General features: G+C 38.7%; 1 long non-coding RNA gene across 1 annotated transcript in view; it reads right to left on the bottom strand.

Annotated features, from left to right (window-relative positions):
* LOC117067203 overlaps nucleotides 1-27,692 on the bottom strand; it is a 198,421-nt gene that overhangs the window by 153,451 nt on the left and 17,278 nt on the right. Inside the window, exons 2-4 of the long non-coding RNA XR_004430652.1 lie at nucleotides 19,506-19,652; nucleotides 17,341-17,489; nucleotides 16,663-16,800 (exon numbers count right to left, since the gene is read on the bottom strand). This is a non-coding gene — a long non-coding RNA (uncharacterized LOC117067203). The remainder of the gene's footprint in view (nucleotides 1-16,662; nucleotides 16,801-17,340; nucleotides 17,490-19,505; nucleotides 19,653-27,692) is intronic.

The following is a 27,692-nucleotide window of genomic DNA, read 5'->3' as shown; positions in this document are numbered from 1 at the left end:
TATGAAAATTAACTCAAGATGTATTAAAGACTTAAATTTAAGGCTTAAAACCATAAAAAGCCTAGAAGAAAACCTAAGCAATACCATTCAGGATATAGGCATGGACAAAGACTTCATGACTAAAACACTGAAAGCAATGGCAGCAAAAGCCAAAATAGACAAATGAGATCTAATTCAACTAAAGAGCTTCTGCACAGCAAAAGAAACGATCATCAGAGTAAACAGGCAACTACAGAATGAGTGAAAATTTTTGCAGTCTATCCGACAAAGGGCTAATGTCCAGAATCTACAAGGAACTAAAACAAATTTATAAGGAAAAAAACCAAACAACCCCATCAAAAAGTGGGCAAAGAATACAAACAGACAATTCACAAAAGAAGACATTTCTGTGGCCATCAAACATATGAAAAAAAAGCTCATCATTACTGGTCATTAGACAAATGCAAATCAAAACCACAAGGGGATACCATCTCACTCCACTTAGAATGGTGATCATTAAAAAGTCAGGAAACAACAGATGCTGGAGAGGATGTGGAGTTAGGAACTCTTTTACACTGTTGATGGGATTGTAAACTATGTTATTATTAGTTTTTTGAGAAGGAGTCTTGCTCTGTCACCCAGGTGGGAGTACAGTGGTGTGATCTCGGCTCGCCGCAACCTCCGTCTCCCAGGTTCAAGCAATTCTCCTGCCTCAGCCTCCCGAGTAGCTGGGGTTACAGGCATGTGCCACTATGCCAGGCTAATTTTTGTATTTTTGGTAGAGACGAGGTTTCAACATGTTGGCCAGGCTGGTCTTGAACTTCTGACCTCAGGTGATCTGCCCACCTCGGCCTCCCAAAGTGCTAGGATTACAGGCATGAGCCACTGTGCCTGGCCAGGAGTGTAAATTTGTTCAACCATTATGGAAGACAGTGTGGCCATTCCTCAAGGATCTATAACCAAAAATACCATTTGACCCAGTAACCCCATTACTAGGTATATACCCAAAGGATTATAAATCACTGTACTATAAACACACATACAGACGTATGTTTATTGCAGCACTATTCACAATAGCAAAGACTTGGAACCAACTCAAGTGGCCATCAATGATAGACTGGATAAAGAACATGTGGCACATATACCCCATGGAATACTAGGCAGTCATATAAAAGGATGAGTTCATATCCTTTGCAGGGACATGGATGAAGCTGGAAACCATCATTCTCAGCAAACTAACACAGGAACAGGAGACCAAATACCACATGTTCTCACTCCTAAGTGGGAGGTGAGCAATGAGAACACATGGACACAGGGAGGGGAATATCACACACTGGGGCCTGTCAGTGGTTTGGGGTTAAGGGAGGTATAGCATTAGGAGAAATACCTAATGTAGATGATGGGTTGATGGGTGCAGCAAACCACCATGGCACATGTATACCTACATAACAAACCTGCACATTCTGCAAATGTATCCAAGAACTTAAAGTATAATTTAAAAAGAAAATATATACAATCAAATTCATTTTCTTAGAATATCAGGAAAACAACAGATGCTTTTTTTTATGTACAACAGGGCTCCAGTTGTACATAACCATTTTGTCCACTTTTGAAATGATTAGCAAAAAATATCGCATGTATACTCCTCTTCAACAAAAAAGAAAGTGTGAATATTACTATCAATTTTATAGAAATAAAAATGATTAAAAGAGAGTACAAAGAATAATTTTATACCAACATATTGGATAGCCTAGATGAAACTGACCAACTCCTCAAAACACAAATCCTACCTAACCTAAAACACAAAGAAATTTTAAAAACCCTCAGTAGCCCTAATGCTAGCAAAAAATATAGAATTAGTAATAGAAAACTATTCAGCAAAAAAAGCCCTGGACCTGATAATTTCATGGGTGAATTCTGCCAAATATTTAAATAAGAATTAACACCAATCCTTCTCAAGACTTTCCAAAACTCTGAAGAGGAGGGACACATTTTCCCCCCTTTAGACAAGGTTTCATTCCCACTCCCCAGGCTGGAGTGCATTGGTGTGCTCTCAGCTCACTACAACCTGCACCTCCTGGGATCAAGCGATCCTCCTGCCTCAGCCTCCCAAGTATCTGGGAGTACAAGTGCATGCCACCATGCTGGGCTAATTTTCATATTTTTAGTAGAGACAGGTTTTCTACATGTTGTCCAGGCTGGTCTCAAACTCCTGACCTCAACTGACCTGCCTGCCTCAGCCTCCCAAAGTGCTGGGATTATAGGCATGAACCACTGTGCACTTTCTAACTGATTCTATGAGAGCAGCATTACCCTGATACCAAAGCCATACAAACATACTCCAAGAATAGATCTCAGATCAATATCCCTGATGAATGTTGTTGCAATATTCAAAACCAAAATTCGGCAGCATATCAAAAGGATTACATACCATGACCAAGTCAAATTTATTCATAGAATATACTGAAGGTTTAGCAAATGTATGCCAATCAATGTGGGGGTGTGGATTGGGGGAAAGTGGGGGTTGTTAACGGGTACAAAACAATAGTTAGAAAGAATGAATAAGACCTAGTATTTGGTAGCACAACAGGGTAACTATAGTCAATAACAATTTAATTGTAAATCTCAAGTAATGAAAAAAAATATAACTGGATTGTTTACAACACAAAAATGCTTGAGGGGATGGATACTGCTTTTACATGATGTAATTAGTACACATTACATGCTTGTATCAAAGCATGTTGTGTAACCCACAAATACATACTCCTGTTATATACCCACAAAAATTAAAACTAAAGTTAAAAAAAATAAAAAGTAAGTCAATCGGGAGGCCGAGACGGGTGGATCATGAGGTCAGGAGATCGAGACCATCTTGGCTAACACGGTGAAACCCCGTCTCTACTAAAAAAAAAATTCAAAAAACTAGCCGGGCGAGGTGGTAGGCGCCTGTAGTCCCAGCTACTCGGGAAGGCTGAGGCAGGAGAATAGCGTGAACCTGGGAGGCGGAGCTTGCAGTGAGCTGAGATCCGGCCACTGCACTCCAGCCTGGGTGACAGAGCGAGACTCCGTCTCAAAAAAAAAAAAAAAAAAAGTAAGTCAATCAATGTAATACACCATATTAACAGAACAAAAGTAAAAAACCTCACATGGACATCTCAATTGATGCATAAAAAGCATTTGACAAAATTCAGTACAACTCACGGATTGATGATAGAAAATACTCAACAAACTAGTAAAAAAGGGAAACTACCTCAATATAATAAAAGCTAAATATGAAAAACCCACACTGAACGTCATGTTCAATAGAAAAGACTGAAAGCTTTTCCAATAAGTTCAGGGACAAGGCAAGAAAGCCTTTTAAATTGCCACTTGTATTCAACATAGCGCAGGAAGTCCCAGCCAGAGGAATTAGGTAAGAAAAAGAAAGAAAAGACAGTCAAAATTGAAAAAAAAAGAAAAAAAAGAAGTAAGTTTATCTCTGTTTACAGATAATATAATCTTAAATGTAAAAAATGAGTGTTTCACAAAAACCTATTAGAACTAATTAATGAATTCAGCAAAGTATGTATAGTAGGAACAAAAACAACACACAAAAATAACTTGCAGTTACATACATTAACCATGAACAATCCAAAAAATTCAAGGCAACAATTCCATTTATAATACCATTAAAATAAAATACTTAAAGGTAAATCTAACACAGATGAGGAAGACAATGAAAACAGCAAAGCACTGCTAAAGAAATTAAAGAAGACATAAATAAATGTCAAGATATCTTATGCTCATGAACTGGGAGACTCATGTTGTTAAGATGGCAATACTATTCAAAGTGATCTAGTGATTTAATCTAATTCCTATCAAAATCCAAATAACATTTTTTTGCAGAAAGATAAAATAACTTTCTGAAGTTCATATGAGATCTCAAGGAACTCTGACTAGCTAAAACAATTTGATAAAGGAGAACAAAGCTTGAGGGCTCATACTTCCCGATTTCAAAAGTTACTCTGAAGCTATAGTAACCAAAACATTTAGTGATTCAAGAAAAAAAACACTTGCAGGAATGGTCACATGATTTTCAACAAGCGTGTCAAGATCATTTCATAGGAATACAACAGTCTTTTCAATAAATAATGCCGGGAAAGCTGATTATTTCAATTCAAGAGATTGAAGTTGGATTCTTACTGTCTTCGTCAGTTTGGGCTGCTCCAACAAAGTGCCACAAACTGGGTGGCTTATAAACAATATAAATTTTCTTCTCATTTTACTGGAGGCTGGAAGTCTGCGATCAGATAGCTAGCATGGTTGACTTCTGGTGAGGGCCCTCTTTCAGGTTGCAGGCTACAAAGTTATTGTATCCACACATGATAAAAAGAGAACTAGTTAGCTTCTTGCTTGTTTGTTTGATTCTTAATAAAGATACTAACTCATGATGACTCCACTGTCATGCCTAATTACTTTTAAAAGGCCTCTCCTCTAAATATTCTCACATTGGGATTTAGGGTTTCAACATGTAAATTTTGAGGGGACAGAAACATTAGGTTCTTTGTAATTACCTAACACCATATACAAATATTAACTCAAAACACATTCATGACCTAAATATAAGACCTTAAACTATAAAATTCTTTTAAAAACACAGGCCAAAAGCTTCATTACATTAGATTTGGCAATGATTTCTTGGATATGACACCACACATACAGGAATAATGACAACAAAAAAGAAGACAAATTGGCCTTCATGAAATGCTTTTTAAAATGTGCATCAAAATACACTATCTAAACAGTAAACAATCTTCTGAATGGGAGAAACTATTTACTAATTATATATCTGATAAAAGATTAATATCCAGAATACAGAGAAAACTTCTAAAACTCAACCACAAAAACAAGAACTGAGTGCAAAAATGGGCAAAAAGCTTGAATAGACATTTCTCTAATAGAGATCCACAAATGGCCAAGATGCACATGAAAAGATGTTCAACATTACCAATCATTAGGGAAACGCTAATCAAAGCTACAATAAGATATCATTTTAAAGTCATTAGGATGGCTACTATAAACAAAATAAAATAAAAAGTACTGACAAGTATTTGGAGAAATGGGAATCCTTCTGCAGTATTGGTTGGAATGTAAAATAGCACAGCTTCTGTGTGAAATAGTGTGGCATTTCCTCAAAAAATTAAAACTGGAATTACCATGTAATCCAATAATTCCACTTCTGGGTATATACCCCAAATAATTGACAATAGGGTCTAAAAAAGATATTTGAGATGTTTCTACATTTATGATCCCATCGCCCTTATTCACCATAGCTAAAATGTGACGGCAACCGAAGTATCAACTGACAGATGACAAAAAAAATTGTACACACACACAAATGTGCACATGTGAGCACACATGTATACACACACACACACACATGTTCCAGCACTTGAGCAATGGACTTAGCTTCATTTCATAGCAATCAATGTTCAGTATTACCTAATTTGTGCCATGGAGATCAGGTCCAAAATTATACACTAGAATTTCTCAGCCCACATCACTTTTCTCTACAACTCCTAAGTAATTATTTGAGAGAAAATTACAGTACACATTAAATAAAGTAATTTATTTCATAGGCAAATCTCAGAGTAAGCATTATTGAGATAGCAATTTTTAATAAAGTAATTGTGGAATTAGGAATACATTTTTTATAAGTCAGTAATTATTTTACTTAGAACATATAAAATGTCAGTAATTTTTTTTATAAGTCAGTAATTATTTTACTTAGAACATATAAAATGGCTTTTAAAGGAGGATTTAAAAAAAAGGTTATAAAGAGTTTTACTTAATCAAATGAAAGTTTCAAGTTTTATTAGCAAAGAATAAAAACGCTAATTAGAATTGGTTTTATAGGTCTATATGCTCATTTTCAATAGGGGCTTATAAAGAATTTTGAGGGGAAATCTGATTTGGCTGGATTCTCACCAACACATTTATGCAACACCAAGTTATGACTGGACTAAGACAAAACTGGTGCTTACTCTTTCTACTTCTCTCACATCATATACAGCTCTCAGTCTGTCATCAATAATTTGTATGTTCTCAGTTTCATCAGCTGATTTCTGAAGGGTTTAACCACCTTTACACTTCTATAGTTATGACATTTTGAAGGTCTGTATGTTGAAAGCTAGAACTGTCTTAATATTATTAGTAACAGCAACAGATATTTGTTGAACTCTTTAAAAGTGCTATCATTAGTGCTAAGTGTTTTATATAGTTTGTCATATATGATTCTTTTTCCCCAGCTTTATTGAGGTATAGTTGATAAGTAAGAATGTATTTAAGATCTATATCATAGTGTTTTGATATATGTGTACATTGTAAAATTGTTACCACAATCAAGTTAATTAACACATCCATCACCTCACAGAGTTACGTTGTATATGTGTGTGTGGGAGGATAAGAATACTTAAGATTTACTAAAGTATGCAATACATTATTACTAACTATAGTCACTTGATGCCATATTTCAGATAGGAAGGAACTAAGTCTTAGAAGGAATTTTTTTTGTAGTCACCTAGCAAGTCTCAAAATAGATCTGAATGTAACTACAAAGGAAAGAGTATAGACGACTTCATTGCTGACTGGTGGGAGATAGGTAGAAAAAGGAGGGTGGACAACACGTTAATGGGCCCAGTGGTTTCCATTTTTACAGGCTTTAAATGAGTGACGGATGCTAGCCCATACATAATCAATTATGAATGTGGTGCCTATCATTAAAGGAAAAATGCAAACTCTAATTTGAGGACAAAAGATAATGTTGCTCAAGTGACAGTTGTAATCATTCAAGTATCTGAGCTGACATAAGTTAGTTTTGGTCCTCTGAGAAGCACATGCCAACATGGGGTGAGTTTTGTAAGAGATTTATTGGAGGAAACACCTGCAAAAGACAAAAAGAGACAATGGGAGTAGGTGAAGAGAACCTTCAAACCACAATGAAGGTCTGACACCTGTGAAAGGAGAGAAGGAAGGAAGGAAGACTGGGTAGAAATAGCTTCAAAATGTAGCATGATTTTTAGAAAATCACCAACTAGCCAGGCTCCTATGATAACAAAAGAAACGGTTACTCTAACTAAAGGTGCCTAAGAATCTACTGGCAGTGGTTCGAGAATGACTGAAATGTTTAGGGTCATTCAGAAAAGAGATAATCTCTCTATACATCACCACACCTCTCTGTTTCAGACCTATACTCCAGTCAAGAAAAGAGGACAGGGAAAATAATCAGGATATTTTATTATATAAAAATGTATTGATGAGTTGATCATCAAAAGATCACTGGACCCAGATCTAATTAAACTAAAGAGCTTCTGCACAGCAAAAGAAACTACCATCAGAGTGAATAGGAAACCTACAGAATGGGAGAAAATTTTTGCAATCTACTCATCAGACAAAGGGCTAATATCCAGAACTTACAAAGAACTCAAACAAATTTACAAGAAAAAAACAAACAACCCCATCAAAAAGTGGGCAAAGGATATGAACAGACATTTCTCAAAAGAAGACATGCATATAGCCAACAGACACATGAAAAAATGCTCGTCATCACTGGCCATCAGAGAAATGCAATCAAAACCACAATGAGACACCATCTCACACCAGTTAGAATGGCAATCATTAAAAAGTCAGGAAACAACAGGTGCTGGAGAGGATGTGGAGAAATAGGAACACTTTTACACTGTTGCTGGGATTGTAAACTAGTTCAACCATTATGGAAAACAGTATGGCGATTCCTCAAGGATCTAGAACTAGAAGTACCACTTGACCCAGCCATCCCATTACTGGGTATATACCCAAAGGATTATAAATCATGCTGCTATAAAGACACATGCACACGTATGTTCATTGTGGCACTATTCACAATAGCAAAGACTTGGAATCAACCCAAATTCCATCAGTGACAGACTGGATTAAGAAAATGTGGCACATATACACCATGGAATACTATGCAGCCATAAAAAAGGATGAGTTTGTGTCCTTGTAGGGACATAGATGCAGCTGGAAACCATCATTCTCAGCAAACTATCGCAAGAACAGAAAACCAAACACCGCATGTTCTCACTCATAGGTGGAAACTGAACAATGAGATCACTTGGACTCAGGAAGGGGAACATCACACACTGGGGCCTATTACGGGGACGGAGGAGGTGGGAGGGATTGCATTGGGGAGTTATACCTGATTAAAATGACAAGTTGATGGGTGCTGACAATTTGATGGGTGCAGCACACCAACATGGCACAAGTATACATATGTAACAAAACTGCACGTTATGCACATGTACCCTAGAACTTAAAGTATAATAATAAAAAAAAATTTATCTGATGCCACCACAAAAAAAAAAAAAGATCACTGGACTCTATGAGTGTTAGTTATTGCTGGGAGAACATTAGGCATTAGGGTTTCTTGAGTATTGTTTCTGACTTCAACTTCTCACAGACCCATCTCCACTGTAATCAATCATAAGTCACTCCTATGAGGCCAGTGATCTGTCCTTAATGCCTCAGATGGGCTTCCCACATTTGTGCTTTAACAGAAATGATATATCTATGTCCTGAGTATGGAGAGAGTTAACTAAAATGCTTACCTGAAGTGTTTCTTCTTTTACTCAAGATAGAAGAGCCCAATGCAATATAATCACCACAAATACATTTGAAAAACATGCCAAATTATTCATTTATATATATCTCCTAGATAGTGGATGCTTCCACTTCTACAGTGATCACCAAAAAGGACATTAAGATAAGCAATCTAGCATTCAAAAATTTAAGATAAATTTATCTTAAATTTAATAAGATAAATTCAAATTTGTCTTTATACTACTAGAACATTAGATGTTGAAATACACATAAACTTCCACTGTATCTCACTGCAGTTTGATTTGCACTGTGTCTCATTTGTTGCAAGTTTCAAATAGAAAAGAAGAAGTGTCTTTATAGTAGAATGATTTCTAATCCTTTGGGTATATACACAGTAAGTGGATTGCTGGGTCCCATTATTTATTTACATTTGTTTGTAGTTGAATAAATCATCCTACTATAAAGACACATGCACACGTATGTTTACTGCAGCACTGTTCACAATAGCAAAGATTTGGAACTAATCCAAATGCCCATCAATGATAGACTGGATAAAGAATATGTGGCACATACACACGAGGTAATACTATGCAGCCATAAAAAAGAATGAGTTCATGTCCTTTGCAGGGACATGGATGAAGCTGGAAACCATCATTCTCAGCAAACTAGCACAGGTAGCAAACTACCACAGGAGCAGAAAACCAAACACCACATATTCTCACTCATAAGTGGGAGATAAACAATGAGAACACGTGGACACAGGGAGGGGAACATCACACACTGGGGCCTTTCAGGGGGTGGAGGGCTAGGGGAGGGATAGCATTAGGAGAAATACCTAACGTAGATGATGGGTTGATGTGTGCAGCAAATCACTATGGCACGTGTATACCTATGTAACATGTTCTGCACATGTATCCCAAAACTTAAAAGTACAATTTTAGAAAAAAGAAAAAAAAAGTGGAATGTGCTCAAGAGTAAACACTCCATAATTGATAGCTATTATGGGAAAGCAGTAAAGCGTGGTGACTACAATTGTTTTTTTTTATTGTTTGTTTGTTTTTATCCTTTATGTTCTAGGGTACATGTGCACAATGTGCAGGTTTGTTACACATGTATACATGTGCCATGTTGGTGTGCTACAACATGTGCCATGTTAGTGTGGTGTCCCCCCTTCCCCCACACCACAACAGACCCCAGTGTGTGATGTTCCCCTTCCTGAGTCCAAGTGATCTCATTGTTCAGTTTCCACCTATGAGTGAGAACATGTGGCGTTTGGTTTTCTGTTCTTGCGATAGTTTGCTGAGAATGACGGTTTCCAGCTGCATCCATGTCCCTACAAAGGACACAAACTCATCCTTTTTTATGGCTACATAGTATTCCATGGTGTATATGTGCCACATTTTCTTAATCCAGCCTGTCATTGATAGACATTTGGGTTGATTCCAAGTCTTTGCTATTGTGAATAGTGCCACAATAAACATACGTGTGCATGTGTCTTTAAAGCAGCATGATTTATAATCCTTTGGGTATATACCCAGTAGTGGGATGGCTGGGTCATATGGTACTTCTAGTTCTAGATCCTTGAGGAATCGCCATACTGTTTTCCATAATGGTTGAACTAGTTTACAGTCCCAGCAACAGTGTAAAAGTGTTCCTATTTCTCCACATCCTCTCCAGCACCTGTTGTTTCATGACTTTTTACTGATTGCCATTCTAACTGGTGTGAGATGGTATCTCATTGTGATTTTGATTTGCATTTCTCTGATAGCTAGTGATGATGAGCATTTTTTCATGTGTACAAGAAAAAAACAAACAACCCCATCAAAAAGTGGGCAAAGGACATGAATAGATACTTCTCAAAATAAGACATTTATGCAGCCAATAGTTGCTTTTGACTCAGACCACCTGGATACAAATTCACAGTGGGACAGAATAATTTCACGACCTTGGCAAAGTTATTTAATATCACTGCACTTCTATTTTCTCATCTATAAAATGGGATAATGACATAAACTTTCTCATGTTGTTAAAGAAATTAAGTAAGATAATATGTGTAAAAAACCTAGATGAGTGTCAGGCATGTAGTAATCATTTAGTCAATGCCAGATAAAATTATCATTATTACTATAATTCCTGCCATAAAGATAAAAATGCATTTTTGCTTACCAGCAAACACCAGTTTGGAAACTATAGACTTTGAAAAAATGAGATCTTTCAGTAAAAATGTCATAAAGGAAAAGACAAAAATTATTACTAAAGCGGAAATGTCTCTCTTCTAAATAAAAGTCACAAGACCCTTTTCAGCTATTTCCACTAATGTTATCGACACTCTGACCTCCAAATACAAGACAGAGTCTCCTTAATGTGCAACCCAATTAATTGTTCTCTCTGGAGCCTTACTTTGAGGCAGAAGCAGTCACACAAAAGTTTCAAGGAGGGAGGACAATCTGGTTATGGCATTGCATGTATCTATTGGATTTGCCATTTTTAAATATGAAAGTTTCTAAATTATTAACTTTCCCCAAAGTGATATTTGATGGCAAAAGTAATATCTGCATGAAGTATTAAGTGATTTTTATGAAAAAAGCAAAGTAATTTGACAGAGCATAATAATTACACTATCAAAGAATATAAGTTTCTATTTTCTCAGAGAAATCTATATTACATGGTTTCAGTTTCACAGGCTGTCATCAAGACAGTAAGATTTATTTCTCCTTTAATTGCACTGTGGCAGTTTTTTTATGGAAACTGTATATGCCATGACTGCTTCTCAGAAAGGTGAAGAACTCACGGCTTCTCAGAATGGTGTAGAACCCATGGCATCACTTACATATTCACTCATGTGCACAATTAAGAGACTGGCTTGCATTCAATGGAACTGGGAAAGAACAGGCATGAAAACCCTCTGGTGTTGGTCAGATGTGGTAAGATATATAAGGATGATGATTCAATAATAATGGGAAGGCCAGAAGTACTATTTTTCATGAGTGTTTTCCCGTGAGTTGAAGCTCAAAGCAACTTTTCACCAAAGAAAGTGAGTTTTATGGTTATTTCAAGTTTTGTAATCTCCCCTTTTAACGTCAGAAATTTCATACATAAATTATATAGAGGCAGAAAGCAATCCAGAGCTGAGGATAAGGGGGTAAAGTTAACATTGGTATTCATCCTTGGAGCAGCAGCTTACATCATTGTATACCAATTTAATTTGTCTGCATTTATTTCAACTCAAAATCTATTCAGTGTCATGCATTGAGAGGAATTCAGAAGTTATAAGGTTGATGTCTTGTTTTGTGCTAGGCCCTAAGAGCTGTAAGCAGTCATCCTATGTCTCATTTTTCAGGAGCCTTGTATCTGCATTGGAGAACTAAAACCTGGGTTTACAAAAGTATTTTATAATTGGTTTAATTTTTTTAAGTGTGGTCATGTTCCACATAATTACAGATATTTATTTTGCTTTAAATGTCTGGTAAAGTTGGGGAGTATTTATTAAGTCGAGTTTAGATCTTGAAGGGCAAATAAATGAGAGAGAGAAAGAAAGAGAGATTGGTGGAGACTCAAGCCTCTTCCGTCTTATGGCTCTACCATTTGCTCCCTTTAAAGAAGTGTCCAATACACCATCCAATGGAGAAAAAGAGTGGAGGATATGTATGATGTGTGGGATGAATTCAACGGCAAAAGTGGAAGTGGCATGAACTATTTCCTCCCATACTGTGTGGAAGTGTGGAAAGACTGGGAAATATCATATATCTTTGTGCCTAGCAGTGACAGTAAATTGTTTGGTGAAGTCTCTACCACTTATTCTATACCCCAAACTAGTAACTGAGTCCTTCCTGGTTTATTTAATGAAATATTACACTCTAGTGCTAGCAGCCAGTACGTGAAAACAGGGAACTGATTACTAAAAGAGAAGGATCCACTGGCTCTCTGGCTAACAAGCCCTAGTCCTGGGACCAGCTGCCAGACACCCTCTTGCTGCCCACCTACTTGGATCTCCAGTTCTCGGCCCACTCTGGGAGTCCTGATTCTGTATCAGGTGACAGTCTATTCTCAGTGACAGGCTTTATTCCAATTACCACCTCTTACGTAACCACCATAGCTCTTATGCATTGTTGCTGTTTGCTAACTTATTTTAACTACAAAGGCCATTAAGCATTTACTCTCTTATGTTCAGCAGTCCTTGTGAAAACTTCCCCAGTGAGGCGTTAGTTAACAGTCTGTCAACACTCCGTAAGAATTTTGATTTATCACTCAGCTATAAAATTTTTCAAAAGGCAAAACTCACCTACATTGCCTGAGCTCTGAAGCAGTTTTATTTGTACTCACTTTCTAAATAAAGCTTGGGAAACTCAAAGAGTGGATGAGCAAGACTGGCAACTCAAAGGAAAAAGTGTGAGAAAGAAATAGGCAAAGCCTAAATAGAGAAATGAGAGCTTTCCACAAAGGCATGGGGAGTTATCAAAGGTGGAGAGAAAAGGAGAGACAGTACATGGAAAAGGCTGACTGTAAGCAAAATACCAAATGAAGAGCCAGGAAAGAATCAACAGTGAGAGATCCCATTGCCTTCTTTTTGGTATGTATCAAATCTTCCTCTGCCTTATTGATATAAGGATATATTTAATTCAACTTAGAATCCCCCTGGATATTTCAGGATTATCTCTGCAGATCAAGATCCTTAACCGTATCTAAAATGTTAACTGCCAGAATTAGCCAAACCATAAGGTCTGAAAGTATAATCCTCACAGAATGACACCAACTACAAGTTTGGGGTGGGGAGCTCCAAAAGTTGAAACTTTCAGTTTCAACAATTAGCTAGAAAGACTTACATAATTTATTGAAGGCTATTATACTCACAGTTTTGGATTATTCCAGAGAAAAGATATCGTTAAATCAGCCAAAGGAAAAGACACACAGGGCAGAATCTGGAAAGTTTCCAAAGAGGAAGTTTCTATTGTCCTCAGGACACACTACCCTCCTGACATTGATGTATAATAATATACATGGAGTATTGCCAACTACACAAGCTCACACCAATTTTGATATCCAGAATTTTAGTGTCCAGTATTTTTGGTATTCACAGATACCCTAACTTTGGTGTCATTACATAGGTATGATTGATCGAACGAGTGAGTGATTGCCCATAGGGTTAAACTCAGTCTTCAGATCATTTGATATCAAGAACAAAAGTCCCCATCTTTAGTCACATGACTGGTATTTCTTGCATGGTCTGCCTCTACTTTTTGACTGTCAGGTATGGATGGTTCTACCCTAAGATCTGCTATGGCCCAGCTTCTGCCGTGAAAACACATACTCGTAGCAGGTATGAAATAGATTATCTCCCAAAAGCCAAAGGCAGAGGCCAAACTTTTCTCTAGACAATGTCAAACTCTTTCTTCTACAGTAATACTCACAGTTCTTAGGGAACAAGACACATCTACCTTGGAGGGGGCATAATTTAGTCTACCATATAAAGCTTTATTAATTCATCAAATTCTTATTGGTTGCCTATTATACACTAGGCCTATACCCAGTGCTGGAGATAGAAACCTAGATGGAGAGATCTCAGTAGGAGTTAAGAGATTAAATAGTCAAGAGTTCATGGTGTTTTGGATATATAACAAGAAGGAAATGTTAAGGTTTATTTATAAGTTTCTGGCTTCAAAAAAACAGATAATGAAGCTGAAGAGGGGCCAATTTGAGGAGAAAGTTCATGTATATATTCCTGAATAAATTAAGTTGACAGGTCCTTTGAGATTTCAAAATACAATTTCTGTGTGACAACTGATTGAGAGAATCCCAAACTCAGAGTTGACTAGGTCAATGTGTTTCTTAACAATGTGTTGCTTTTCCCATCCAAATACACCCTTTATTGCTTGTTCTGCAACAATGTAGATGAATTCTGTAATTATTTGCCAGTTAGAGCCATATATTTGTCATTAGAGGGCTCTGGATGAAAACTGGAGGAAGAAAGAGTATTTCCCCTAGCTTGAGCATTGTCTCCCAAAAAGTACCTGCAGTGGACAACTCTTGTAGTGCCATTCTGCAAAACAAGGGGGTCAGCAATATTCCCAGTAGCTTCCTCTGGTAGACTACTAAGCAACTTTGAAATTATTTCTGAATGAAGCCATCTGCCTTGGACTATTTCCCTGGCACCTCAGAGGACAGATTTCTACCAGGGCTCTCAGCAAGTGTCTCTGGTGCTGCATCTCAGAAAACCACTTCTGTATCATAAGCCACAGCTGAGCCTTCTCCAGCAAGATTTAGATCTCAGTCTTGGGGGGAAAATACTGTTGACAGGTCAAGTAAGAGAAAGGGTAAAAATATTTATTTCACTTAGTTACAGAGAGATCACGAATAATTTTAAAGAGAGCTCTTTGGTAAAGAAGTGGACAGGAGCCAAATTGGAGCCAACTGAGGAGGAAGGGACAGGAGATAAAGTCAAGAAAATGTTGTAAACCAGTTTGACTGTAAAAGGAGGGAAGAGAAGGTAAAGAGCTGAATGACTTTCCCACCACATAATGCAGCTTTACTTTTGGCTTTGCAAATCTAAGATTTTTACCTCTAAGATTCCCTATTCTATAGAATCTTTCAAGATCAGATCTTAAGATGACACCGAAGCAGACCTGGGGCACAACCTCAGGCCTTCCACCCTGTTTCTGAGATGCAAGTGAAATTACAAGAGGCAGCTCATCACAGAAAGTGAGCACCCAGCAATCCCTTAGACCTCAATCAGAAAACTCTCAGAAGGGTTCCAGGGATAGGAAGATAACAAGTTGACAATCCTGAAGGGTTTTATTTTCATTAATGAAAGGTCAGCTTTGGGGAACATCTCAGTATAAATGAATGATATTTCTGTTAAAGTAGTTAGCATCCAAAAACAATAAATCTACTGTTTTACATGGCAAGCAATAGTGACAGTTCTATTTTCCTAGATAATCACTCTCATTAACTGAAGCTGATTACTTCCTTAGCATTAACTCACTTAATCCTCTGACTTGAATCAACACCAACTATATATACATACACGTTTCTTTTGATCTTCAAACCATTTCTCTATGCTTTGTTTGTTTTGGTAGAGTGAGTTTTAAAATGGTTAAATGTGACAAACTGTCACTTGCCACTTTCTCATGACAGCAATTTAGCATCTAATGTACAGAAATTGCAAGCACAAGGAAATACAGAGGTTTGGCAGCTGATTATGGGGGCACACACAGCAGTGACTTCAGAAAGAGGCAAAACGCAGCTCAGGATAGGGAGCTGTGCTGAAGAAATATAACCCAAGTGTGTGGGGGAAGGCAATACAAGGAAGGAACTTTAAAAGCAGATTACTGATGGAAGTTGAGACACTGAAGAGGAGCAGCTGATATTTTTATGTATTAGGCTGGTGCAAAAGTAATTGTTTTTGTCATTACTTTTGTTAGAAACAAGTGCTCGGTGGTGCAAAGAAAACCAGAAGTTTGGCAAAAAAATTCCTCAGCAAGGAAATTTACTTCTGCAGAAGGGTGCTGCCCACATCACTCATGATCACAAGAGCACACCCAGCGGCGTAGGGCAAGGGTTTTTATCTGTAACGCAATTGGTTCTTACCGTTGTGTCTTTTCCCCATTGGCTGGGGTTGGACGCACAATCTAAGCTAACCTGATTGGCTAAGGTTTAAAACTGAATAGGGTCAATTAGGTGGGAGGGTAGAGGCTGCCCGTTACTGGGCAGGAAGGCATGTCTGGACTTGTCTGGGCACAGCAAAGGAGAGAAGCATTGTTTAACAGGTAGTTAAGAGACAAGGAAGTACAAAAAAGTTGGTCTTAAGAAACAAAGAACAGGGAACTAACACTTTTTGAAGAGGAATTTATCATCTGTGACACTTTCAATGGTAAAAACCACAGTTACTTTTGCACCAAGCTAATAATAGCAGCAGTGCTATGGTTTGAATATGTCTTCTTCAAAATTCAAGGGCTGCTAATGTGATAGTATTAAGAGGTGAAGCATTTAAGGGGTGATTGGGTCATGGAGACACGCTCCCTCAAGAATGGGACTATAAAAGAGGCTTCATGCAGCATTCAGTGCACTTACCTTTCCACCTTCTGTCATGTGAGGACCCAGAATTCCTTCCCATTGGAGGATGCAGCAACAAGGTGCCATCTTGGAAGCAGAGAGCAGCTCTCACCAAGCAACTGAATATCTTGGTCTTGCTCTTCCCATTCTCCAGACCTGTGAGAAAATATTCAAGTTCTTTATAAATTATCCAGTCTGTGGTATTATGCTACAGCAGCACAAAATGGACAAGTAATAATAGCAATAATTATCGTAATGTTGTTATTAGCCCTCATTCATCAAGTACCATGTATTGTGGTGCCACACATTGTACCAAGGGCTTTGCAAGATGATCTCTTATCTTCGCACATAGGGAACCCATCAAATCCACAGAGCACACTCTACACACTAGGCAAATTGTTTAACTTTCTACACTATCAGTTTGCGAATATTTAAAATGTAACTAAGGTCACAAATCTGGTTCATATTGGTAAACACAGATTTTAAATGTAAGTCCAACAGGCTCTTAAGAGAAATCTTGCAGGATTTGGACTGCTAATAAGGGCATCTGTGAGCACTCTTCATATGATCATAATAAATGAACTGTGTGCCTCAGAACCAGAAAGATTAAGCAACTTTCTACAAGTTTTCCCACTTGTAAAATGAAGAGGTTGGACTAGGTAATTTCCTTGGTTCTCTTTAGACTTAACATTTTACCACTCTCCTTACTGCAAGTTTTCCTAGAGAGGCTTCTTCTTGGTTTTCTTCTTCTAGCATCAGCCAAAGCAAACCCCAAATAGCCCTTCTCAGCTATAGACCATAATGAATACATGAAAGGATGAATGGCAACATCATTGTTTTCAGCCCTATGTCACAGGAATAGAGGGATTTTTGAGATATAGACTGAGAACCAACCTTTCTCTGACACCCCTAAATTCTAGGAGTTTCAATGAGAGAATTCTTAGGCCTTGGAAGGGATGCACGGACATCAAACAGTATCAGTCTCCTAAATGCTCTTGCTACAACTTCTTGTTTTCCACCTTGATTTCCCAATATCAAATGAATCAGAGTCCAGAATACCCTGTATTATCCCCAGGGATTATCAAACAACAATGTGAAAAAGGGGAGTGTTAACAGGTCCCTCTACCCTTCGTCTCTGTGATCCTGGTCTCTCAAAAAGGTGAAGTAAGCTGGAGGCAGTAGTGGATTTTGATGGACTCTACAATTTATTTTCATCTATCAACCACTGCCAAGGTGGGAACCCTACTATTTCCCAGGGAAACAGTTATTGCAGAAATACTGACTGGCAGAGTGGGGTGGAACTATGAGAATCTGATAGCACTGATTTATTTACAGTGTTCTGTGACTAGGCTAGGGAAAAAGCAACCTGAGAAACTTTCAAACATACATACTTGGATTTATATATTTACAGAAAACTTTACATGCTTTTGTATTTTTCACCCAGTGAGGCCAATCTTAATCTGAAGCCAATCTTACCACCATCTAGGTGGTCCTGTTAGTGCTGCTCAACATCTTTAACAAATTAGGACTGTATCTAATTCGTTATATTATTGTGTCATTAAAATATGACAGTGATTTGGAGTCTTAGGTGATCTCTATTTCTCTCTGAATATGACCCTAATGCTGCTTGGTTTTCTTTCAAATGTGTGGAGATGAAATTTACTTTTGAGATAAAAATGAACAGATATTCACTTCTCATTATATTTGAGAGTCACTAACCAAAATTCTCCTCACTGTCCTTGTACTTTATATATATATATATACACACATACACATATATACACACACACACACACACACACATATATATATATAGCTGTTTACTTGGTTTTTACAAGCCTCTTTTCTACTTGTAAAGTTTGCTAATTTCAAAAATCTATTTGGACAATTCTTGAATTTTATTTTCCTCCTACTTAATAACTGCTCAATCATACAGGCAGTATGTATATTGTTGGTGAAATAAAAGGAAACAGGGAATACTATACTCTGTAGCAAAAACATAATAGATCTTTTCCTCTATCATGAATGTATGTTCAAATATTTAAATATAAAGTCAAAGTTTTTCTTCTATAAGTAGAAGCCCAACTTGTCCAGCCTTGCCCTTTTTCATTCTATTTCAATAGATGGTTTGAGATTACATGAAAATATCCAGATTTGCTTTTGTTCTTGTTTTTCTCATAGAAGAAAAAATACAGTGCAATTTGACCAATGTGAGGCTGGAATTTGGCAGTTACTGAGCCAGATTCTCAGTTGTCTATTTGGTTTAGTTCATCAATTTTGTACAAATATTAATATAAAGTACACCTTCTTCCTATAGAGTCATGAACCTCAGGTAGGCTATGGAGAAGCTGACAGCCTGGTGTGCCCCTTCTCATCAACTGCTTGTTTCTACACTGCGCCTAGAATTGCTCAGTCTGGGAGAGACTGCTGTGTACTTGGAGCAGGAGTCCTCCCACAACTGCAGGTTGTTTTATTTTCCCTCTTTTTCTGCTTTGTTCCTGCCATTTAAAGGATTTTTGTTTGTTTGTTTGTTTGTTTTTTCCATTGAAACATTTGTTGTGAGCTTTTGATTAGGCTGAAGACTGACACAACTAATGTTAGCAATTTAAACAGGATAACTCTCAGGGAACCTATTTAGTTCTCTCGTTCTCCCCCTCCTCCCCCTCACCATCAATAACCACCACAGCCACTTTGCAAACCACATGCACCTTGCAAACCTTTTACAGAAGCAGATTCTTCCCTGACTAGGATCTGAATATATATGGAAGGTGAGTGTGTATTTAGACTTTGGGCTAGTGACAACAGTTTTACTTTCCCACAGAAGGAAATTTGTGATTTCATAAGCAAGGTCATTTACTTACAGTCCAAGATCTTGGAATTTATGACAGGTCAACTGTGAATTGAATAATTCTTCCCCATCTGTTCCTTTTCAGAGATGAATTGACCCTGAAAGTATGGTGATGACAGCTCTTTAACTTCTCTGAGATTGGGTCTTAACAGACAATGATCTGTAAAAAGAGGGGGTGATGGTGATATTTATTTTGATGATTGCTAACTAGCTCCTGCTTTGTGGTCTTCCATTCAATTGCATGTCTGTCATCTCTTCTAAATCTCACCAGCTCTCCATAGTGCAGTCAGGCCTGCTTGAGAGGTTTAGTTAAAACTTCAGAGGCATTAATTGCCCAAGGTTTCACCAGATGGTAATCCCCTGTCAATTAGGTGTGATGTTCCTGATATATCTGATATTATCTTTATTGAACGAAAATTAATTGACTTGAACTAGTGACAAAACATATACTTCAACCCAGGTTTGAGGTCACTGACTAGAAAGTCTGGATGAAGAATGAGAACTCTAGTTGCATAATTTTTTTTTTTTTTTTGACCGAGTTTCGCTCTTGTCACCCAGGCTGGAGTGCAATGGCGTGATCTCGGCTCACTGCAACTAGTTGCATAATTCTAAAAGCTGGTATGAGATATTCCAACTTTGAGCTTAAAATCCATTTAGGACATCTGCCATGTGAAATCCCACCTGTAGTTTTGGCCATAAGCTATTTTTACCGTTAATTATGACTTTAGGTTTACACTGAATTATTTTATGTGGATGTGCTACAGTTGTAGGACTTTTTCTTAGTTCAGCTAAAGATGGGGTTCTTTGTCCCATGGCCACGAATATTCAGGCTTGCAGACAATTTGTTTGGTGAGTAAGACAGGGTTTCGTTGGGTGAAAAGGAAGAAAAGGGGGAAACAAGGACACCCCACAAGTCCAGAGGCCCCGTTAGAGTGTTTCCCACCCAGGTATCTCAGGTTCCACACAGCAAGAACAGGGACCAGGTTCCCCTCTGCTGCAAACGGGCCATCTCCCCAAGGCTCTCCACCCCAGTGCTCAGGCTGGCTGGAGTTTTTCCGGGGACCCTCTCCCACCTGACTGTCTCACTACTATTTCCTAATCATGGGAGGCCGGGCGCAGTGGCTCACACCTGTAATCCAAGCACTTTGGGAGGCTGAGGCGAGCAGATCACCTGAGACTGGGAGTTCAATACCAGCCTGACCAACATGGAGAAACCCTGTCTCTACTAAAAATACAAAATTAGCTGGGTGTGGTGGCGGATGCCCGTAGTCCCAGCTACTCGGGAGGCTGAGGCAGAAGAACCTCTCGAACCCAGGAGGCGGAGGTTGCAGTGAGCTGAGATCATGCAATTACACTCCAGTCTGAGCAACAAGAGCAAAACTCCATCTCAATAAATAAATAAATAAATAAAGGGAGACTACTGGCCTGGCACTAAAACGTTTAGGACGTTTTGAGTATTGAAATAATGCTAAGGCAGGGCACGGTGGCTCATGCCTGTAATCCGAGTATTTTGGGAGGCCGAGGCACATAGATCACCTGAGGTCAGCAGTTCCAGACCAGCCTGGCCAACATGGTGAATGAAACCCCATCTCTATTAATAATACAAAAATTAGCTAGGCATGGTGTTGTACACTGTAGTCCCAGTTGGTTAGGAGGGTGAGGCATGAGAATCGCTTGAACCCAGTAGGCAGAGGTTGCAGTGAGCTGAGATTATGCTACTGCACTCCCTCCTGGGCAACAGAGTGAGACTTGGTCTCAAAAATAAATAATAACAATGAAATGAAATGAAATAAAATAAAATAATCCTAAAACAAAGAAAAATAGTATTAATAATAATTCCTAGCCCCTTTGAGTGTTTACTAGATGTTAAGAGCTTTAAAATCTTTCAACAGCCCTGAGAGGCAGACTCTACTAGCATCACCCTCATTTTATAGATGAAAACACTTAGGCTTAGATTTTAAGGCTGAGTTAAGGCTTTGAGATGTTAAAATAGTGAATTACTTAAGACTACCTGTTGATGGGTGATGGAATCAGGATTTAATATCGGCATTTTGACTCCAGTGACAGCAGGCTTCATCACTCCACTAGGCTAGTTCTCTAGGCTTTACCCCTAGAAGACCAGTGGAAATATATTTAAGAATAGTACATAGAGCATGTGGAGATGCACACATCTATGTGTGTAAGCACGTGGGTAAGTGTGTAAGAAACTATCCCCAGAGTGCGTGCCTGAGACTATGTAACAGTGACCCATCTTTGCTTCCCTATGGTGCTTGCAGATCTAGGATGAATTCATCTGGATTTTCAGCAGATATGGTGGTCTTTGGAGGAACTTTCTCTAAGCTTAGCCTAGCTTTCTGTCCCAAACGCAACATTTTATTTCTGCATGTTAGGTTTCATGTGACATGTTTGTGCTACTAAAATAAACTCCCTCTTAAATATGAATCCAAATTTCTCATCAATATATTTTAGTACAATATGAAATTAATGACATTTCTAATTTGCTCACCAGTATACTTTAGAATGATGTGGAATCAGTAATAGATAATATATCATGTATATATATATGCATATATATATAGCTAAACATTCATCTATTTATCTATCTATATATATACACATACTGTGTGTGTGTGTGTATATATATATAATGCGTTATTTAGGAGGACAGTATACAAAAATGCTATTGAAAGCCATCTGTGCTGTGAAAGTCAATGTGTGTGTGTAGCTATGTGTGTAGTCATCTTCTAAGATATAAGGTGTTTTAAGACTATATGTTATGAAAAAGACTTTTTTCCTCAAAAATGATCCTAATTTGGAAAACAGGATGATAAAAGTAACTTTCACATATTATTAGACATGAAAATTTAATTAAGACATTAGTTATTTACCTAATGTTTTGTGTGTATGTATATCTATGTTAGCATATTTATGGCATAAGTTATAGCTAAGGACAAAGGATGAAAAATGCTAAATTACTCTCTCTTTGTTCCTCATTTGCCAAGCAAATTAATGGAAACATATATCTGTATCATTTGACTTAAGAATCCCCCTTAAGAATTTAACCAAATAAATGAATTTAAAACTGTATAGAAATATAAATATATGAGTATTCGGAAGAGCATTGTTGATAATTTTAAAAAACTAAAAATATCATTATGATGGTTGATTTTATGTGTCAACCTGACTGAGCTAAGGTATGTTCAGAGAACTGGCAAAACATTACTTCTGGGTGCATCTGTGACGGCTTTTCTGGCAGAGATTAGCATTTGAATTGATAGACTGAGTGAAGAAGATTGTTTTCAACAATGATGGTAGGCATTGTCCAATCCCTTGAGGGCCTAAATAGGACAAAAAGTGGATAAGGGGTTAATTTGGTCTTTGCTTGAGCTGGGACACCAATTCCTTTTTCACTCAGACATCAGTGACCCTGGTTCTCCGTTCTTTGGACAAAGACCAGAACTTACTCCAGTATCCCTGCCAACTCTCAGGCCTTTAGACTTGGAATGAATTGCACCATCAGCTTTCCTGGTCTTTCAGCTTGCAGAGTGGGACCTCTCAGCCTCCACAATTGCATGAACCAATTCCTATTATATATATATATGTAGATGGACAGATAGCATTTTAGGCTATTCTTGCATTGCTATAAGGAAATATCTGAGACTAGATAATTTATAAGGAAAAGAGGTTTAATTGGCTCATGTGTCTGCAGGCTGTACAGGAAGCATGGCTCTGGCATCTGCTCAGTCTCTGGTGAGGTCTCAGGAAGCTTATAATCATGGCAGAAGGAAAATGGGGAGCAAGCATTTCACATAGTGAGAGAGGAAGCAAAAGAAGCAAGAGAATCAGGGGGAGGTGCCACACAGTTTTAAACAACCAGATCTCACAAGCACTCACTCACTATTGTGAAGACAGCACCAAGCCATGAGGGATCTATCCTCATGACCCAAACATCTCTCATCAGGCCCCACATCCAACACCGGGGATTGTGTCCCAACAAGAGAATCGAAGGAGACATCCAAAATATATCAGATAGATAGATAGATCTAAGATTGGTTAAGAACCAATACATTGGCCGGGCGCGGTGGCTCAAGCCTGTAATCCCAGCACTTTGGGAGGCCGAGACGGGCGGATCACGAGGTCAGGAGATCGAGACCATCCTGGCTAACACGGTGAAACCCCGTCTCTACTAAAAAATACAAAAAACTAGCCGGGCGAGGTGGCGGGCGCCTGTAGTCCCAGCTACTCCTGAGGCTGAGGCAGGAGAATGGCGTAAACCCGGGAGGCGGAGCTTGCAGTGAGCTGAGATCCGGCCACTGCACTCCAGCCCGGGCTAGAGCGAGACTCCGTCTCAAAAAAAAAAAAAAAAAAGAACCAATACATTGATTTAATTTAATGCAACCTAGCTTTCAACATATCATGACAGAATGAATTTAAGAATATGGAAACATGAGTAATGCAGAAGCATATCAATGTTAAACTCTTAAGTTTAAAAAATAAGTTAATGATCCCAGCACTTTGGGGGGCCAAAGCGGGCAGATCATGAGGTCAGGAGATCTAGACCATATTGGCTAACACAGTGAAACCCGGTCTTTACTAAAAATATAAAACATTAGCCAGGTGTAGTGGCAGGTGCCTGTAGTCCCAGCTACTTGGGAGGCTGAGGCAGGAGAATGGTGTGAACCCAGGAGGTGAAGCTTGCAGTGAGCCTAGCTTGCGCTACTGCACTCCAGCCTGGGTGACAGGGCAAGACTTCATCTCAAAAACAAACAAAGAAAAAAAAAAGTTAATAAAGATGACAACATGAACTTATTTTTGAACAGAGTATATAAAAACTGATAGGAAAAATGTGAGGAAGCACATATAGAAAGATGTTTAGATACTTCTTTTTAGAGAGTTTATAAATGATTTCATTTTTTCTTCATAGTGATACTAATGTTTATATTTTATTTAATCAATTCATAGAAAAAAGGATTTACACTTTCATGAGGGTTGGCTTTACCCTTATGTAAACTTTAGTTGTCTTTTTTCCTGATTTGCATGTTGCTTGAATACGTTATTATATAATTGTCAAAAAATATATAAAATACTTAGGATTTCATGATTCTTATATTTTAAAACCGAATGAGAATTAGATAAATTAATATGTCGTTTAGAATAAAATATGTGGGGTGCTGCAGGATTCATATGTTTCCTAATTGTCCTTCCACGATAGGAACACAAACCCACCCATGGGCTTACCACAGTTGGAGAGATACAGATGGAGTGTTCTCTTGAAGGGAGCTTCACACCAATCTTCCTCCTCATTATAGTCTTCAAGCGTCTCTCCTTCCTCTGAACAAAGTCCTTTGGGCTCATGATGTGATGTCCCGATTGCAGAAATGGTCCCTCTATCAACCTGCTACATCATAAAATTCAGCCTGATCACATGGAGAAAATGTGATCTTCTGAGCAATTTGTCACTCTGGATAAAGTACCTCCTTATTAGAGAAGAGACTGTGTGTCCTCAGGGTACTTTGGAACAGTCAGTTGCTAACTCTATTTAGACATTTTTCCTCATTGTAAGGTGAATAAAGGTAGAAACCTTGCTGTGAGTCATGATCCAGCTATGCCATCTGGTTAATCTAAGACTCTAAATAAGATGTCACCATCATTTGCCTAGAGAATGTCATTTGCCTAGAGAATATCTCATTCTGTAGAGTCTGAGATATTACATTAAGGCTACCGGTTTGTTCTTTACCCTAAATATTCTCTCTAGGCTTCTCTCTCATAATGCTTCTACATTTAATCTGAGAGAGCAATGCTTACACTAAAAGAGGGGCTCATGCACTACAGGAGGTAATGGTAGCATGTATATTGAAGGGGGCATATTCTCAGGCCAGCCTCCTGCCATGATGGTAAAGATGGGACATGAAGAGATCCAGCTGCACAGGCTCGGCAGCACTAGGGCTGGCTGCTAACTAGGTCCTCTGTACAGATCCAGGTGTCCTTGCAGGCAAAAAGCCCAGCCCCACATTTGGGACTTAAGCAAAAGGCCATGATCCAGGCCAGCTGTTCATTCTGGAAATTCTGAGGTATGGCCGCAGAGAAGAATCCAGGCCCAGCAGTTTGGATGAGTGTAAGCAGACACACATTTGGCATCATGAAATGTACAGGCTAGGTAGCTAGACCATGGCCCTGAGGGAGGTTGCAAAGATAAGATTCCAGAGCTTGGAGAGAAACCTGAAGAAAAATGGACAGGGCCTCAGTTTTGTAGGGATTGGGATAATAGACAGGTTAAAAGAACGTAGAGATATGCCTTAAGTGCTTTGGTTTGAATGAGACCTCAGGCCAGTGCTGGCTCACAAGCAAGCATGGGAATACTGAGCCCTTCTGTGCAAGGTTGGTCTAGGAGATGAAGGCAGATGATCTTGCAGGTGGCCATAGGGTAAAGAGATCAAGGCTGGGTGCAGTGGCTCATGCTTGTAATCCCAGCACTTTGGGAGGCTGAGGCAGGTGGATCACAAGGTCAGAAGTTTGAGACCAGCCTGACCAACATGGTGAAACACCATCTCTACTAAAAATACAAAAATTAGCCAGCCATGGTGGTGCGCACCTGTAATCCCAACTACCTGGAAGGCTGAGGCAGGAGAATCGCTTGAACCTGGGAGGTGGAGGTTGCAGTGAGCCAAGATCATGCCACTATACTCCAGCCTGGGTGACAGAGCGAGACTCCATCTGAAAAAAAAAAAAAAAAAAATCAAGTGAGCAGCTCTAGTGTTGCTTTCAGCTGAAACCCCCACAGGAAAACCTGCCTTCTTTCTGAAGACCTGTGCCCCGGATCACATTTCGGTAATGAGAGAAAATGCTTCTATAAAGCTTCCTTAGTGATACCAACAAGCAAGTGTCACCCCGTCCTTGTCAGACCATTGGGGAAAATCCCTGACTTACAGAAATAACTTTGTTTTGTGATCTGCACTAAGGTAACAAGGAAGAGAGACCCTGGTTTAACCTAAAGTCTCTGTCCTCATGATCAGGTCTCTCTGGTGTTCTTGCTACACCTCATGGGAAGAAAACAAATAATAAATGAGCCCTAGAAATAGAAGCATAATCTTTCTAGCCTGTCCATTGCATATTTATTTTACTGTTTAATAGTAATTTTTCCAGCTAGAATATAAGCCCTGTGAGAGTAGGGATGGTGCTAGTCTTATTCATTGTGTCCTTGGGGTCTGATGGGTTCCTGGGTGAGTCTGAGTAGTCACAGGAGGGAGTGATTTCAGGAAGCTATAAGAGATTTTATTTTTATGTTAGACTTACCAGACTGGCACATGGCTGTTGGATCTGGCTACTGCAGGAGAGAAGACAGATACTAGAGGCCTGAAATGCAGTGCGAGCTCATCAAGGAAGAACAGAGACCAAAATGGAAAAGTGAGTGGGACATGGGATGCAGAGTTGAAGCCTGAGAGAAAGAAGACTATAGAGCCAGGCACCCCAGAGTGAGGCCAGTCTCCAGAGAGGCCTGAGATGGGGACAGGCTTGGAGGAAGACACTTTCAAGTGTTCTCTTAGTAAAAGGAACTTTCTCCAAAAAAGTGAGCCCTTCCAGAAATCCAGTTTCTCATCTCATCTCATCATATAGTGATGTTGTTGATGGTAGGTACCCGACCCTGTCTCAGAGTAAGAATGCCAGGAACTCAACTGAGGTGATATTTGAATAATCAATTAAAGCAATAAGCCAAAAGCAAAAGTAATTGCCAAGGACTGAATGACTTACTGCAGTAGTATAATCAAGAGGTCAAACTAGAGTTGAGTCAAAGTACTGACTTCCCTCTTTCCATTTCCTTTCATGGAACAGAACACCTATAGGAGGGTGTCACTGGCTAGCGAGTCCTGAATGCAAAACTCACACAGTTTATGGACCTTGGGACCTGGCAGAGAGAGGAGCTGCCACCAAAGTGGGAAAAGGACAGGAATGGATTCTCCCCAGAGCCTCCAGAAGGGGCTGTCAATAGATGGACACCTGGGTTTTGATCACATGAAACTCATTTTGGATTTCTGGCCTCCAGAACTGTAATGGAATACATTTCTGTTATTCACGCCACCAAACGTGTGGTAATTTGTTACAGCATTCATAGGAAAATAATACACCCTCTGCCACCAGCACCTTTGTCCATGCTACCATAGTCTAAAAATGGTTTCTATAAAGTTTCAAGAGTCTCCTAACT

The sequence above is a fragment of the Trachypithecus francoisi genome, unplaced genomic scaffold (genome assembly GCF_009764315.1).
Source record: "Trachypithecus francoisi isolate TF-2019V2 unplaced genomic scaffold, Tfra_2.0 Contig01579, whole genome shotgun sequence".
NCBI lineage: Eukaryota > Metazoa > Chordata > Mammalia > Primates > Cercopithecidae > Trachypithecus > Trachypithecus francoisi.
This window is presented reverse-complemented; position numbering and strand designations above follow the sequence as displayed.